The sequence below is a fragment of the Agelaius phoeniceus genome, chromosome 2 (genome assembly GCF_051311805.1).
Source record: "Agelaius phoeniceus isolate bAgePho1 chromosome 2, bAgePho1.hap1, whole genome shotgun sequence".
Lineage (NCBI taxonomy): Eukaryota > Metazoa > Chordata > Aves > Passeriformes > Icteridae > Agelaius > Agelaius phoeniceus.
The window spans coordinates 34,403,181-34,419,706 of record NC_135266.1 but is presented as its reverse complement, the minus strand read 5'-3'; positions in this window follow the sequence as shown (position 1 = coordinate 34,419,706).

The following is a 16,526-nucleotide window of genomic DNA, read 5'->3' as shown; positions in this document are numbered from 1 at the left end:
CTGAGAAGCATCAGATCAGATTACCTGCTACTGTCTGTTTTGCCAACAGTCATGATGCTTTGACATGAGCACCAAGAGCAGTCCAGGCATTCTAGCTCCTGGAAAACAAGGCAAGCATTTTGAAAACAAATGGTGGGGCAAATTAGGTTGAACTGATACCTATAGGGGTATAGTTGATTTTTTTTTTTACATCAATTACCCCAAGACAGAAGTTCAGTAAGCTGCTTCTACTGTACTTACAGTGCCCAAGTGGAGAGCTGTTGACTGGGGTAACACAGCATAACAGACATCATATAAAAACTGGTTTCTAAGTCATCATAGACAGAGGAAATATATTTTTCCATTTCAGGAAAGGGCTAGTAGGAGAGGAGCAATGATTTTCCTTTGCATTTCAGACCAACTACTTGGCTCATGCAAGTGCTGCTATACAGAATCTGTTGGTTAAATCCTGCACAGACACATGTAAGCAAAGCTTCCTGAAGGATAGATATCTTGGTGACAAAGAAGAATTTCAAAAATTTATTTTGGTTTTTCTTGATTTCTAACAGGAAGACTTTGACAAGATTCAATGAAATACTCATTGACTGAAACAGGAAGGAGCAGGGAAGCATGTAGCATTTATGCCTGAAAAGGCAAAGCAGGAGAATTGTGGCTGTGGACACGGTGGAGTACCTTTTGTCATTCTTTGGAATACATGAGCAGCTGCTACATGTATGCACACCCAGGTAATCCAAGAAGAGAAGCAAACCGCAGGAACTGAATGAACACAGTAGAAACCCATCTCCAGCAGAAGCTGGAGTAAAAGAGCTGGAGACAAGACAACCAGTCTCTAATTCCTCCTCTCCTTCTAATGCACTGTCTGGTCATGTAGAGGTTAATAGCAGAACTCCATAGACACCTCAATGCTCACTTTCACCAGTACTCTGGAGTATGGCAAAGCCTCACAAATCTGTGGTTCGGTTTCTGCTGTACTTAATAGGACCACAAAGAAGTTCAGTGTGAGTGTTGCGCATGTTGCTCACATTAGACATTTAAAATTAGTTAATTTGGAAATTTTCTTGATTCTCACAATCCTTTGAAGCAACTAAACAAGATGTGCATTATCAACAGAACAAGAAACAATGTGGGAGGAAAGAGAACATATTATCTATGTAAATGAGAAAAAACTACAGCACTGAAATGACCATTCATTATAGTTCACTGTTTGCAGACACATTTACAAAATAAATTCTCATTAAAAGAAAAAAAAAAAGCAAGGAGAAGTGGAATAATTGCCATTATGTGTCTGAGAGAGTGTTTTTCCATTAGCTGCAATTAATACAGTAATGGTAAATGAAAATAATTTCCCATTTTGTACTTGTTGTGAGAAAACATTAAAGAGGAAAAAAAAAAGATAAGTGAAATGAAAACAAAACAAAGCATAATAATTAATATATTGATGATTAGGCATCATCTCTGGCCTGATCGATCATCATGAGGTTTTGGTTTTATTTAATTAGCATATGGTAATTTCATACAGAATCCCAATGCACCGATGAAAACCGGCATGTGAAGACATTGACCTTCTGCTCACATATGCAACATCTTCTTACAGTGCTAACAGCCCATATGCATCAGTGCTAAAAGGCTTCTGTCTCACAGGAGAGCCCCTGTATCAGGGGGATATCATTACTGCCTACAGCGAGATCAGAGTTTGGCTCTTCTTGGTGCATGGGAGTCTGGGGAGCAAAAGGGAAATTGGGTTTGCCAGGATAATAATTGGGTGCTATGAGATTATGGAGTGCCACCATAAACTGAAAATGAACAGACAAGTTTCTTTCTGTTTGTTTTATTAAATGCTATTATTGTTATTTATTATGTTCTTGGTCATCAGTTTTCTCAGAGCTGCTAACAAAGTGTCACATAAATCCAGCCTGTCCCTTTCTGACCCTTATAACATCATGCAATTTTCCTCATTCACCCTTAATTTGAGATATAAACTAATGTGAAAACATGCTTTTTATTAAATGGCAAGTTTTCTACTAAATACATTTCTTTTGCAGTAGGAAGCAACTGCCTAAGAAATAAATATCTCAGCCAGACCTCCTGCATCCTTCTCTCAATATATAAGCCAAAAAAAAAAAAAAAGTATGTGTTCCATTTGCCAATTGCAAAATAATAATAATGTTTGATGGGCAAAAACTCAGCTGTCAGGAGAGAAGACAGACAATTCTGCTTCTTGAATGCTATTGACTTCATGGGGCCAATAAAACAACTTGCAAATAAAAGAAAGAGGAACCGATTCATGTCCTAAGATTGTGTGACGTAGCTTTTTTCTGTTTGTATAATGTTGTGATTAAATATGGTGGAGCCCTAGGGAATGAATTTTTTATTTGAAGGTTAAGCCAATATTAGCAAAAAATAAAATAAAATTAATCAAATGGCCCAGAGCATCACAGCCACAGTTGATTCCAAGAATGTTTGGTTACAAAATGAGCAACTGACTAATTGTGTAAATGCTGTTAATTAGCTGTGCAGAGCCCCTAACTGGGCTATTCCCTGTAACTAATAAGAAATCAATTAGCTAATGAAGTGGCCATTAAATGCTATGCTAATCTTAGCTGGGATATTTTTAATGTTTCTTCTTCTTCTTCTTTTTTTTCCTTCTTTATGATCCTTCCTAATTGCCATTGCCATACGGAGCTCACAGCTTTCAGCATGTCTAATGAAACATCATTATATCATAACTGGCATTCTTGGAAGAGTTAGTGGCAAACCTGCTTCCCAATTATTTTTAATTGCCAGACATACTCATAACTGGGCCTTCTACCAAGTAGTTCAGATCCCTGCACTGTCACGTAATATACCCAAAGATTGTGTTTTCTTTTCTTTGCATATGCAGTGTGATGATGGTGTTGGCCACAATGAGGGATGTGCATAACACCCTAAACAAGGAACCTGGGTGGATGACTTTTCTGTTCCTTGGATTAGAGCCTGTGTAGCCTCAGCATTACCTTCCCACTGAACAGCTAAAACTAGGCAAATCTAGATGAGGTTTTACCTTTATTTGAAAATTTCTGGTGCCCAGTAAACATTATTCTCCACCAAAGATTCCAAGGTTCAGGATGCCTGTGCCAAAACACTGCAATTTAGCAATTATTATTAGGATTAGCAATTAGGAATGCCTTCAGTGATTCCCACAGACTTTGTCACTTTCTAAGAATTTGTAATCACCATTTATTTATGTCTATAAATTCCAACTTTGAGAAGGCATAAAATGTATCTTTAGGGGTCATGGCTGCAAAATCGGTGTCTCCTGTTTAACAGAGCCTGCTATAAAAGGATGCAGGCAACAATAATTTCAAGCTTTTGAAACACTCCTGCAGAGTTTTTATTTACCAACCCAGCATCTATCTGGTAACGCCATCATATTTAAACCCTGAATCTCAATGAAATTCCCTAAATCTACTTGTGCTGAAGTAGGTTATGTGTCAGGATTAGACTGGCTTCTCCCCACCCCCCACAATACAATAGTCCTCAGGACATCTGTGCACAAAATACATGCTTTTTAAAAGAATGTTTTCAAAAGAGAATCTTGCCCCTCTCTCTCTCCCTCTCTCTCTCTCTCTCTCTACCCCTCTCTCTCTCTTTCTCTCTCTCTCCTCCCTCCTTTTTTGGATAACATGCAAATTGAATTGGTTAATTCTGCACCCAAGTTGCAGGAAATCTGCCACCAGCAGCTGCCACTGTTTCAGATGTCAGGAGGATGCAGATACACTGTGACATTTTGTTCATTAAATAAACAAACCAGGTTCAGGCTAACAACATTAGGTAGAAAGCCCCATCAATTCTTGTACATTTAGTTCACATAATAGGAAGTGACAATTGTTCCTTAGCTTCATAAGCACTATATTGAAGAACAAAAGGAAAAAGCATACATAATGTGGCAACAGCAACAACAGTTGCCATAAAAACCTGCAAGGTTGATTTAGATTAATGAGGCACATAACTTTTTGCCCAAGGCTACTTAAAACAAATATGGCTGCAAACATGGCTACTAGGGAAGAGGAAAAAAGTCACTATTTTTTTTCCCTCTTATCTACCATTTTGGTCTTATTTATTTGATTTGACTATCAAATAAGAAAAATATTCCAGCAATAGCCCCTCTGTAGCAGAACAAAAAAATTTGAACAATATAGTAGTATAAAAATAAAATGAAAACAGAAAAAAATCCCACTTTTGTATATTTCAGTGGCATATTTTATTTAAAATGTTAACTAGTACATTGACCTTAGATTAAAATCATAGATATATTAAAACTCACTTTAAAAGCCATATGTCTTCCATTTTTACAAATCAGTCTACCTAAAATACCAACATTTCTGGCTTTTTCTTCAATAAAATGTATTCTGGATTCTGCATCTAGGAATGCAATCAATATTAAATCGTCAAGATAATAAACAGGTACAATTTGTCAGCTCTACATCATATAATATAAAAATCACCAAAACTGGAAATTCAGTCATACCAAACAGAACAAAACAAAAAAAGTATGCTACCAAAGAGGAAGAGTGGCCTATCTGAAAATGAGACTTGGATATTATAGATAAGGCTGTCAGTCAGACTTAGACTGAAAGGTACAGACAATAGAAAAAAATCCTCACACATTAATATGTATAGCACCGTGATGTGGCTTTTAATATTCCAAAGGGACTTCAGCAACTCCATGGGAAAAAAAGCGCCAAACCTGGGGCTGGCTGATGTAAATCCTTGCCAAGGGCAGCGGTCCCACTGGAGGATGGGGAACGGTCGCCCTTTCCTCTCACATCCACTTGTCCCCAAGGCATCTGCACTGGGGCACTCAGCTGAGGCAAGGGGTGGCTGCTGCCAATAAACAGCAAGACTAACAACCCACTAACACTATCTCTGTGAATTTTTTTTTCTGGGGTGCCTCTCCTTCCTGGTCCCTGTCCTGCACATTGCCAAAACCCCAGAATCTGTTTGGAGGATTTCCAAAGGTCTGCCTATGCCCAGAAAGCCAGTGGAGAGATGGGGATGCTATTCTTAGTGTTCTCATCCCATGCTATATGTGGGGTACCATCTCCCCACAACCACATTTGATGCTGGAACCACATTTAGCTGGTGACTTCAGAAATTCACTCTCACCCAGACACCTCCCTAGTGCCTCCATCTGTGCAGAGGTTGAAAACAGGAAGTTGTTCCAGAAGGAGGTTGGCATCAATTTAAATCCAAGGATTTTGGGGCCCTTTGATTACTTGCAAACTGCATAGTGTCAGTGATCCCAGGCTCCTTTACCTGCTGTTAGGGCATTTCCTCCCCACATGGGACATGTCGAGCAGGAGGCCCACCCTTTGTGAAGGAGAGTGGTGAAAGATGAGCCAAGAAGTTTTGAAGCAGATGTGCAGTGCCCTGTAGGCTTGGAGGGCTCTTGGGTGCCAGTAGAGCCCAAACTGAATGTTGCTGAGAGCAGGCAGTGCATTTCCAGTGTCAGCTTTCTTACCATCTCAGGGTGTCCATCAGAAACCAAGCTCGGTCCCTCCTAAGGCTGCACGTGGAGAAAAAGCAGAGGCAATGGCCCAGAAACAAGGACTGTTACATCTGCAATCTTGTTCCTGCTTTCTTTCTCACTCACTGTTATGAAGCCTACTCTAGGTGTGGTGTGGTCCAAATCAGACACAAGGGATAATTTTGCCAGGAAATTACAAGAATAGGATGGTGGGATCAATAGTATAACCCCTCAGCTTGGGCTGGGGGACCATGGAAGTTATTTCTGAGGGATCTCCACAGGCAGAGACTGTAAAGCAGCCCAGGTCCTAGGGGAATCTGCATTTTGACTGGAGAATGCTGTGCATGCAAAATTGAAAAAGAAAAAAAGCTAGCATTTATTCATTGGATCATTCCAGATTACATTACATTTAGCAGGAATAGAAGACTTGGGCTGTAACAGAAGCAACAAATTTCTTCATTTATGTGGACTATTTTTCTTCAGGATGAGATGACATGTTCTTAACTTTATGAATTCCCACCTTTTTGGAATAATTCTTAAAATGTTATGGAGACTCTGCAGCGGATGAGAAGCTTATTTTCTTTTAAATGAGCCAATTAATTTCCCTTGTGTTGCAGTGCCCAACAACACAAAACTTGCATGAATAACATTCCCACAGCAGCGAACATGCCTCTTTCCAGTAAAAATATAGATGCAATTTTAGTTTCCTTGATATAAACAGCTTTTTAAACGCAGAAACTTGATAGATGCTTCTTTGCAAACTGAAATAATCACAGCAAAATCTGCGAAAAAGTTAGATACAATGATGTAAGAAGTGGATCAAATTTAGAAGACCTCCCATTAAAAAAAAACTGTCATTCTAAGTGGCATTTTCAACCAACAATAAAAGAACAATAACTTCTGCAGTTATTCTCTTGGGTAGGTTCTCTGGTATTTCAGTAACAGGCAGATGGACCTCCTTTCCTTCTTCCCTCCGTCTCTTCCTCTCTCTGTCTCTCTTTTCTCCTTCCCCTTCCCTTTCCCATTCCCCTTCCTCTTCCCCTTCCTTTTTTTCCTCCTTCTTTCCAGAATCAGAGATTTGTCCTACTGAAGTTGTACCCAACCCTTGAATTTTCTCTTACACCAAACATAAGGATTTGCCTACCTCCATGAGCTTTTGAGTCTAGATATGCTTTTTTTAATTTAGTTGTTAAAAGTTCTCATGGGGAATCAGTACTGTAGGGACAAAAACATGTTTTGAACCCTGCATGTTTGGGAAGCCGAGTACCATACATGATATGAGTAACAAAAAAGGGAAATATAAAGTGGAGTAATTTCATCCAGGGGTTCTGTGGAGTTTTTGAAGTATGAGATCAAGTCCTGGTCACTGTGGATGAAGAGCTGCCCAAGGATTTAAGACCTCTGGGTGGAATTTATATAGATTTATTTGGAACTGGTGATTTACCAAATCAAGAAAAAATAATGAAAGCAAAATTTAAACCAGTTTATATATGTCTACTTGTAGGATATGCATCAGTATCACCAGCTGGATTTAAGATCATTTTAGTTGACAGCACTGCATCTTTTCTTATGTCAGAGGGTGTGTTTGTCAAAAAGCAATGTGAACATGAGCAAGTTAAATGAAGGTTAATTATTAATTTCACAAAAAAATCTTCGCACTGTAGCATATACATCACTAGGAGAAAAAAAGAGATAAAACATGAATACATGTAACAAACTATATTTTATTTGATATTTCTTTTTACTTTTGAAGTCCACTTTGAAAAGCACTGAAATTACCTCCAGAACAAAAGAAGGAAGAAAATGCACACTGAACCTGTCATCACCTCCCACCCTTCCTAGTAGAACCCTGCTGGTGTGTTTCTTGCAAGCATTGAGATGTTCAGTAGAGGACTTGGGACCTTTGAAACATAGATGATGCCTTCCCCCTTCCCCTTAGTGACCGCAAGTTTCACAGCCTCGTGCCTCCTTGATTTCTGCAACTTCATCCCAGCCTATTTCCTCAGTAACCAATTAAACAAATGCCCATTCTTTGTGACTGTAAGGTTTTTAGCTATAAAAACTGCCTTGTGGTACTTGGCCTCAGCCAGCCTCCAACCTGGCTCTCTCAGCTCCCCGGGTGGCTGATCTGCGCTGGTGCTGTGTGTGCAGCTAAAAGCTTTCCCCGAGCAGCTACTGAGGCTAACACTGACTCATGGGGCTCGTGTCTATGTGGGAAACACAGTCAGGAAATTAAATTTTCCCTCCCCATAATTAATAAGAGCTAAATAGATGCGAGTTTGTTGTCGCTTTTTAAAGCACTGAAGCCAAATCAAAAAAATAGGAGCATTTTCAAATAAAAAGTAAATATTTTCTTCTGAAAGAGTTTTAAAAAACCCCAATGCTGTGCGATTTTGCAATTGAAAAAAAATCCCTTTTTTTGGAATCTTGTTTAAGGAATTATTTAACATTGCTGAGGTTGATTCACTGCAGTATGTAAGCACGCATTAAATGTGTAAGCACATGAGTTATCTCATCGACTTCGATGCGTCTGTTTTCATTCTGAAAGCGAGCACAGGCTTCAGAGCTCCACAGAGTGAGAGGCTAAGTTAGGAATCCTCCTGCTAGGCATGTTGCTGGGGATTATACATTTAGCAGATGTCACTACATGGGATACTGTCCTTGCAAGTAAACCATGATTTTTATGAGAGTTCTGTGGAAATTCTGTGACTGTACAAGTGCTTGGCGAAACAGGAGAAACAATATGCAACTGATCTGTTTGACAGCATATTGCCAGCACATTTTTAGGTGAAATGCATTGAGCCCTGAAAAGAGATAATAGGCATTCTTTCTCTGAAACATCCAGAGCATCTCTTGGAGCAAGGCTTGAGCTGTGCCGTGGAAACAAATTCCAAGGATCTTTTCTGTTCATGTCTTATTTTGCTACTCTGCAAAATGCTGTGTAATACTCAGACTGAATCAGGCAGAAAAAAAATCCAAGTGGTTTGATGCTTTGTTTTGTTTTAATAAAGGGGTGAAAATCACTTAAAGAGACAGGTAAACCTCAGGTTTTGCATAATTTTTAAAAAATTGTGGGCTGGGTGTTCCAAGCTTCTATTTAGATATGATTTTTTTAAATAGAAGTCTTCATATATTAGTTTCTAGTAAGCCTCCATTTTGAAAGCATACTATTTGTTCTCTGGCTTAAGCAAAATGAACACTGGATCCTACAAGAAAAATTTGTAAAATCAGGTCTAATTTGTGTCTTTATCATGAGCTGTTATTTCATTGTGATTAAGTATGCAACCTACAGAAAGATGGGCTATCAATTTGAATGATTCTGTCAGAAAGCACTTAAAGGAGGCAAATATCAGAATTGATATCTAAGATGTGTCAAGGGAGGCATTTAAAAAAATTATTTAAAGCTATATTATACCACTGAGAGCTGTAGAGAACCTATGTAAAATTTTGGATAGACACCTCTGAGCCTGGTATGTGCTGCAAAAATGATTTCTGTAATGCAGTGAGCAAAAAACTACATTTTGTGCTCATCTCTTTAATCCACTAAGTTATAAGCAAAATTATTGTAATTATCTTTATTGAAGTATCATGTACACCTATGTCAGTGTGTATATTATAAATAATAAATTATTATTATTAGAAATGGTTGAATTATTCATCGAGGACAAATTATCTGACAAATACAGACACTTTTTTCCTGCTTGTGACTTGTTTATTCTCTGAAAATATTCCTTTCTGCATTTTTTCTTAATAATGAAGGTTATTCAGCCTAGGACTGCAAACTGCATGCTCAGATTGATCACGATTTGATTATGTGTGAATTATATGTGAGACATGAACATGTTGCTCACATGAGTGGGGATCTGGTTCAGTGGCTGGTGGGCTGCAAGAGGGTCCCAGGATCTGTGGGTGGGGGTGGTCATTGCAAAAGTGCAGACCCCTCTTGGAGCTACCCCTCCATGGCTCCTCACCCAGCTTGTCATTGGCGTTCACAGCATGCCATGTACTGTCTCCCTTGAAAGCTGGTAATGTGATAGGGATCATGAGCTTAACAGAATCAATGTATAATTAATAGCTTTTAAAACCTTCAATGAGTGAATGAGGAGCCCCACCTGGGGATGAGAGGGATGAAATGAACTATTAAGATGGGATGCTTCATAGTACGTGGATTTGGGGTGAAAGGCAAACAGCCTGGCAGCAGACTGTGTGCTGAGTCCCTTGTAGAGTTGAAACAGGTGTTTAGACAGGTCACAAGCTTTTTGGGTATTTAGCCAGAGCCCATAAATACCAGAGTCTCCCGATAAAGTGACGCCCTAAAGTCCTAACCTACTAAATAGGGATATGAGGACGGGGAGGAGCAGGAAACAAAGGTCCAGACGTAAGAGAGGTGCAGGGTTTGTGGGAACTCAGCATGCCTCCAGCCATTCTTGCGAGGATGCAAGAACCATTAGCACTGGTGGACCTTAGGAGAACCCCTCTGCTGGGGCCTGCTGTGGGTGCAGCCCCTGCAAGCTGCAGGGAATCTTTTTCTAGGGTCCCATTTGCCCAGCTCTCAGGTGGTCTGGCTGTGGTGGGTGAAGAGAGAGAAGCCACAGCTGCCAAGCACAGCAGCCAGCAAGCAGCCATGCGTGCGGGCTTGCCAAGGGACCCCAAAATTCATCAGCTTGGGGGCTGCTGCCAAGGCAGCGGCCAAGTGGCTGGGAAGGAGGTCCCACTGGTGGGCATTGCCCAGCCTGGGGCAGGCTGCAAAAGGACATCCCACTGCTCTGGGCAGTCCCTGAGTGTCACAAAGACAAATGTTGGAAGGCGAACACTCAGCCAAGCAAAAGGCAACAATTAATATTTCAGTTTGCTCGCAGATGCCTTTGTCTTGGCTGCTCACGCGGAAGTTCACTGTAAGAAAGGCTATTGTGCTGACAAAAATGTGTGCGAGCAAATGTTTACAGAAAGCAACTAGAGGAGGGCAGGCAAACAGCAAGGGCAGGGTCCCCTGGAACTGGGTGGGTTTTGAGGAACACCACCGTTTCCTCTGAGTTTGTTTGCTTCTGATCTGACTGCACTGAACCAGTTCTCATTGTGGGGTGTGGCTCCTCACTGCTCAGCTGCAAACTCCCTCTTTCCAGAGATGGGGAGTGCAGGTGACAAGGGGATGGCCCTGAGCCCCTGGAGCCCCAGGATGTGGTGTCATATGTGCAGTCCATGGGATGGAGGGGATTTATTCCCATCCTGTGTCCTACTGCCAAGATGCCTTAAATTAAAAGCAGCGGGCCAAATCCAGTGTGTGTCTAGGTCTGCCTCTGATTTCAAGAAAAGCTGGATGCACATGGAATTGTGACAAATTCAGCCTTGCTGCCTGCTTGCTCCTTACACAGCAGGAGACATTTGCTGCCTTTTACAGCAGCTACAGACCACCATGGGTCTGAGGGACAGGGAATGCAACCCAGGAAAAATTCTGCCAGTTCCAAGCACATCAGGTACCCAAAACCATGAAAGCCATGTTTTCCTGATGTTTTCTTTCATTGGAGATTAAGTGTCCATTTGTTTTCCAGCATTTGATGTTTCATTCCTAATGATCTCTAGCCTCAGTACCAAAGTTGTCTTCCTGACAGCAGATGCCAAGTGTGATTACTCACCCGGCTAGAGATCCTCACCTCCACCTGATGGCCATGATCAGGGAATGCCATTGCTGTGGGGATGGCCCAGCCAGGCTGCCAGTAGCCAGAGCATCCCACCAGTGTCCATGATCTCTTTGCTCCCTCCCTCCCTCCCTCCCTCCCTCCCTCACTGCTTGTCCTTCTTTTTTGGTTTTATTTTTTTTTCCTTTGGCTTATTATAACTGCACAAAGGCAATGCTAAATAAGGAAAATATGCTTCCCAGTAACTGAAACTGACAAAAACAAAGATGGCATGTTTATATAATTAGTTACACATCTAATTTTTTAAGCTTTTCTTCCTTTTAAATATCCAACAACGACTCCACTGCCCAAGCTATGAGTGAAGCTGAAATAGATGTGTAGCAAAGAAACTAGTGGGTTGGGCTTTTTTCCCCAAAATCCATTATAGAACTTAGGTAAATCCTGAATCTTGGAGTCCCTCTGTGACTGCTTTCTGTTGTGAGAGCAATTCATTAAAAGTTAATTAAAAGGTGAAGTTTAATATGTAGTTTCCTTTAGCTAATCCTCCTAAGGCAGCTTCTTATGGCACTAATGTATCCATTTTGTTGATGCTAGAAAACAAAAAGGCAAGATTGTCTAATTAAGAGGTTGGTGTTTAACAAGAGAGAGGTTTTCTAATTGGTGACTCTGAGTCCAAATTAATCTTACTGCTGCTCATTTAAGCATTTTCAATCTAACTTGGACTTTTCCCCAAGAGTTTGCAAAATGTGAATCATTTTCAGGATCTTTGACATAACAGTATTCAGCCTACTTACTCCTTCTGTGCTCATACCCCTTTGGGACTCAATTTGGATCCCCCTCACCACTTGAGCCACTTTTCTCTGGCTCCAGCTTAGGAGCCCTCTGAAGGTCTTTGCTGAGTAGGCTGGCTTTAAAGGTGGAGTTTCTTCTTTGTTTTTCAGTATGTTTTCACTCAAATATCTAAATGTGTGTTGCATTTCCACAGAAATCAGTTATTTTTCTGGTAATACATTTTAAATGTTTTACAGAAATGAACACACTCCATTTGGTTATGCTGGTGCCAAACATATTTTTTTGTCTAATAAAAGACAAAAGCATAACTGTTGTCCGACTAATTCTAGCTTCTTTTGACAGTAGCTGCTGACTTCCTGTACTTGCAGTGGGAATTCAGAAAAAGTGAAGAACACTGCTCCCCCCTTAAAAAAATATGAATTCACACTGTCCAGACACACTTATGAGAAAGGGCGAAAATATCCTAGGCTGCTATCACTCAGCTAGTTTTGGCCACCTAGACTTTAATTTTGGAGACGATGCTGGTAACAGTACATGGAAGAAATCTACAAACTATCACAAAAATAAAATAACTACCTCAAGAGAAAAACAATTCTAAAATATAGCCTATCCAGGACAGTTTTTTTCTTTTCAAAAAAGTGGAAATACTAGCAAATGGCAAAACTTGGTATGTTCATCAAGGCCTCTCATAAAACCAAATTAAATTGTAATCTGCCCAGAAAATGAAAGTGTTATCTCAGGGCTAAACAAGGTGACATTTTATTTATGATGTTTTAGTTTAAGTTTTTGTTTCTGTGGTCATCTCCAGTGACTCTGTCCCCCAACGTGTCTGTGTATATGAAAAGCTGCTTCTCCTTTAAGAGAGGCCACTAGGCACAAAGCTTTCCACTTTTACATCAATGAACCTCATGTGATAATCTCACACTCTCCAGTAACCTCTGGAAGTTAAAAAAAAATCATTCTCGCCAGCAGCATGGCACTTTTCCACAACATCTATACCTCCTGTCGTTTCTTCCCTCGCCTTTGTTCATTTAAAAGCTGGCCAAGAAGAACCAAAAGAAGGAGAAAGGGCAGGGGAAAAGCAGGAGAAAGGCCTCATTTCTTTGCAAAACCATGGAAAGCCCTGTGTGTCCGTTTGCGCTTCCTGGGCCCTGCAGACATACCGCGCCGGACTCAGAGCTGTGCGGTTGGAAAACATTTGCTGCCCGCTAAAAAAACTCTTCTGGGTACGCCTTTGCATTCATGGTATGGAAGCTAAAAGTGGGATTGGCCTTACACAATTCTGGCTTGCAAAGTACAGACACACACAAAAAAAGAAAAAGTGGTTCCCATAGAGGAACGCCCAAGCCTTCCGGTCTGTCCTCAGCGCACAAACACTGGAAGTACTGGAGTATTTTTGGGAACTGGAATAGTGTTCTGGGTATACTGAAATTAAGAGGGTTGGGCTTGTTTGTGAGCCCGCTGAGTTCCTCACTGCACGTTCTCCAAGAGAGAAATGTGAAAGATTTTCCCAGTTATAGCCCCCATACCTTTGTTAGGAAGTGATGCCACAAATCACGTGAATAATTAGTGACACTCTTAAGCATCTAGCACTGCGCCCATTTATTTTCTTGGCACAAAATGTATTAGTTCTACACTATTCATTTAGTCTGCATTTAGCAAGAGATAAATTTTAGTCGGAAGCTGTACTGAAAGACAATATATACTGTATGTTGTAGAAAAATCTATTTCCTCTGAGACCATATCTTTCTTTTAAAAAAGAATTGGGAGAAATAGCACGGAGTTAATATATGTGAAAACCTAATTTTTTCACAGCTTTTCATTGTTCAAATTTCCTAACTAAATGGCCAGCAGTGACCTTTTCAGGAATGCCACACTCAGCATTAAATTCTCACCAAAAATGCACGTTTCTGTGATCCCCTCATTTAGATAATAGCTCTGTGACTCTTGCTATAAGTGTAGAGTGAAGGGAGGGAAGAAAAGAGAAAGGTTTTCTTTCTCCACAAACGATAATGAGACTTTTCAGCTATGCAGTAGAGTGGAAGGACTTAAGCCTCTCTAGGTGTTTCTGTTTTTCAGGCTTTGAACTCTTGCTGTGCATTGCTCTTTCCATCCTGCCTCTGGAAGGCCTTCAACAACCTATGGCTTTGTCTCTCTGTATTTCTCAGTTTAAGTTACACTCTAACAGGACCACCTTTAGCTTCCACATTGGAACAGAAAACCAAACAGAAACGGAAATTGTTTGATGTATTTTGAGTAGAGAAGGCCAGTAAAATATTTTTTAATGGGGATACAAAATATTTCAGCCAACAGGATGCTGGTTCAGTTCCAGCACAGATGAGGAACAACTAAAAAGTTGATACCATCTAAAGGCTATTAAAGCCTTTGTAAAGTGAGTAGCTGCTTAAGTGTTATTCCCAGTGGCCACATCACAAAAGCACACTGACAAGTAAGTCTGACTTCAGCTTCTTTCTGGTGGGCTTCTCAGCAAGAAGACAAGGAGTGAATGGTCGTGGGGAGAAGCCATCTTTCAAGCAGGTTATCAACACTCCTGGAACTTTATGCACCAAGATGATATCCGCCCAGAATTTCTACCATGGTCTGGTGTGATGTGATGATATATAATATATTGATATAAGTAGTTTCTCCCTCTCATGAGCCCTCTCTGATGGGCTAATAAGTGTAAATCCATTAAAATACAGCTTTAGAAAGCCAGTCTCAACTCATTCCAAACCCCATGAGAGAGAATGGATGTCTAGATTTGCAGCAGGTGTGTAGCCCAGTCTATCCATGCAGAAACCACCTATACACTGTCAGCAGTACCACATCCTGGCAGAGCTGCTCTGCAGAAACCTGTTTTGGCCCCAGGAGGGAAAGAGCCATGCCCATGGCAGGGACATGACCCAGGCCAGTTGTTTCTCCAACTTCACATCCACCCTCCTGCACTGAAGATACTCTGCTCCTGTACAGAAACTCTCCTCCCCTACATCAGTATGCTTCCCTCCTGCAGCTAAGGATTTATGGGCTGACAGAAAAATAGGCAGGATTTTTCCTTAAAGGAGTACATGTTCAGCAGGGTAAATTCTGTTTTACCCACACATCTCTCTGTAGTGCAAAACATGTGAGAAGGGAAAAGGCATGGAGAAGAAGTCTGATTCAGGAATATACGAATACAAACTACATTTTCATGCATATATACAGACTTGTTTGCTGAAAGTTTCACATATATCAAATTAAAACAGATAAAGCAACAAACTCAGACATCATTTACCCATAGGGAATACACTCAGCCTTTATTTAGCCACTGAAAATTTACTCCTGCTTGTCTGTATCACTAACCTGCTTGAGTAGACTGATGTTTTGATGCCAGAATACCCATAGGGTTTCCACAGAACATATCATAAGATTCACAGCTACAGAAATATCCTTGTTACAAAGCAAATTGGACTTAGATAGGAGCCTTGTGCATAGCTGCTCAGAGGATTGAGGGCATTGGCAGAAAAAAGGTTTAGCACCTCAACAAGTTTGTTGTAAAAACATGGATACCTGAGGTCATGGGGCACTTCTAGAGACTGGAAGAGAAAGGAGAGCTCAGAATTGCATTCTGTGGCTTTAGGGCAAAATTCAGATGCTACAAGTTATACCTGAATCTTTTAATCCTTTTATGAATATGGCACTATATCTTTCTATGCTTTTAACATGATACTGAAGGTATTTTCCTGCCTCCCAGTGGTGTTTAAAAAATAAAAAAACCAAAAAATCTGCACCACTCTGAACCATGCACTAGTCAGAGGGCTGAGCTTCAGACCCCATTTCTGCATCACTTGCTTTGTGCAGCATACTGGCTGCAAGATCCAAGCTTCAGAGATCCCATGTTGTCTCTATTCTCATGTGAAAACATGAAAGTAAATAAACTCCAGCCCCATAAGTGGTCCTGGAGATCTCAGAGGGTAATGTTCCTCCTACTGTGTCTGCCCAATAAGACACTCAATAAAGTTTCCTCTGTGCTGAGTGAACCAAGCAAACACAGCCTACAGAGGGACATGCGTCAAAGATATTTTTAAGTTCTACTTTTATTTGGAACTTTAGTTTTGCTTTAAAGGTCTCAATTTTCTTTTTCATAGTGTAGAGTGAAGCTTAAAAGTCGCCCCAACTTGCAATGAAAGCTGCAACGAATTTTAGCAAATAAAAAGCCACTTAAAGAAAAAAACACTACTGTCCTGGCTGGGAATTTTAATAGTGCTGCACTCACAGCCAGACTGCTTGTAACTTTTCTATTAAAATGTTAAATCGAGAGCATTAAACAGCTTCCAATTAAGGGGTATATTATCACCTCGATGCACAGGGAGTTTCACACGTAAATCCCTATGTATTAAGAAGAGAATATACCCTGTGGCTTTTTAAATAACAAATAAAAGTTAAAAGAGATTTTGCAGGAGGTAGAAGACCCATGGAAAGGCTTATATTTTAACACACTCTGAGCACAAGAAATGTTGGAAACTGTATAGAAAGACTATTTATCTTCATTTTTCCCCCACTACTCCCAAATATTTCCACTGGGACCTACTTACTAAGATGAAAGTCTAAGTATT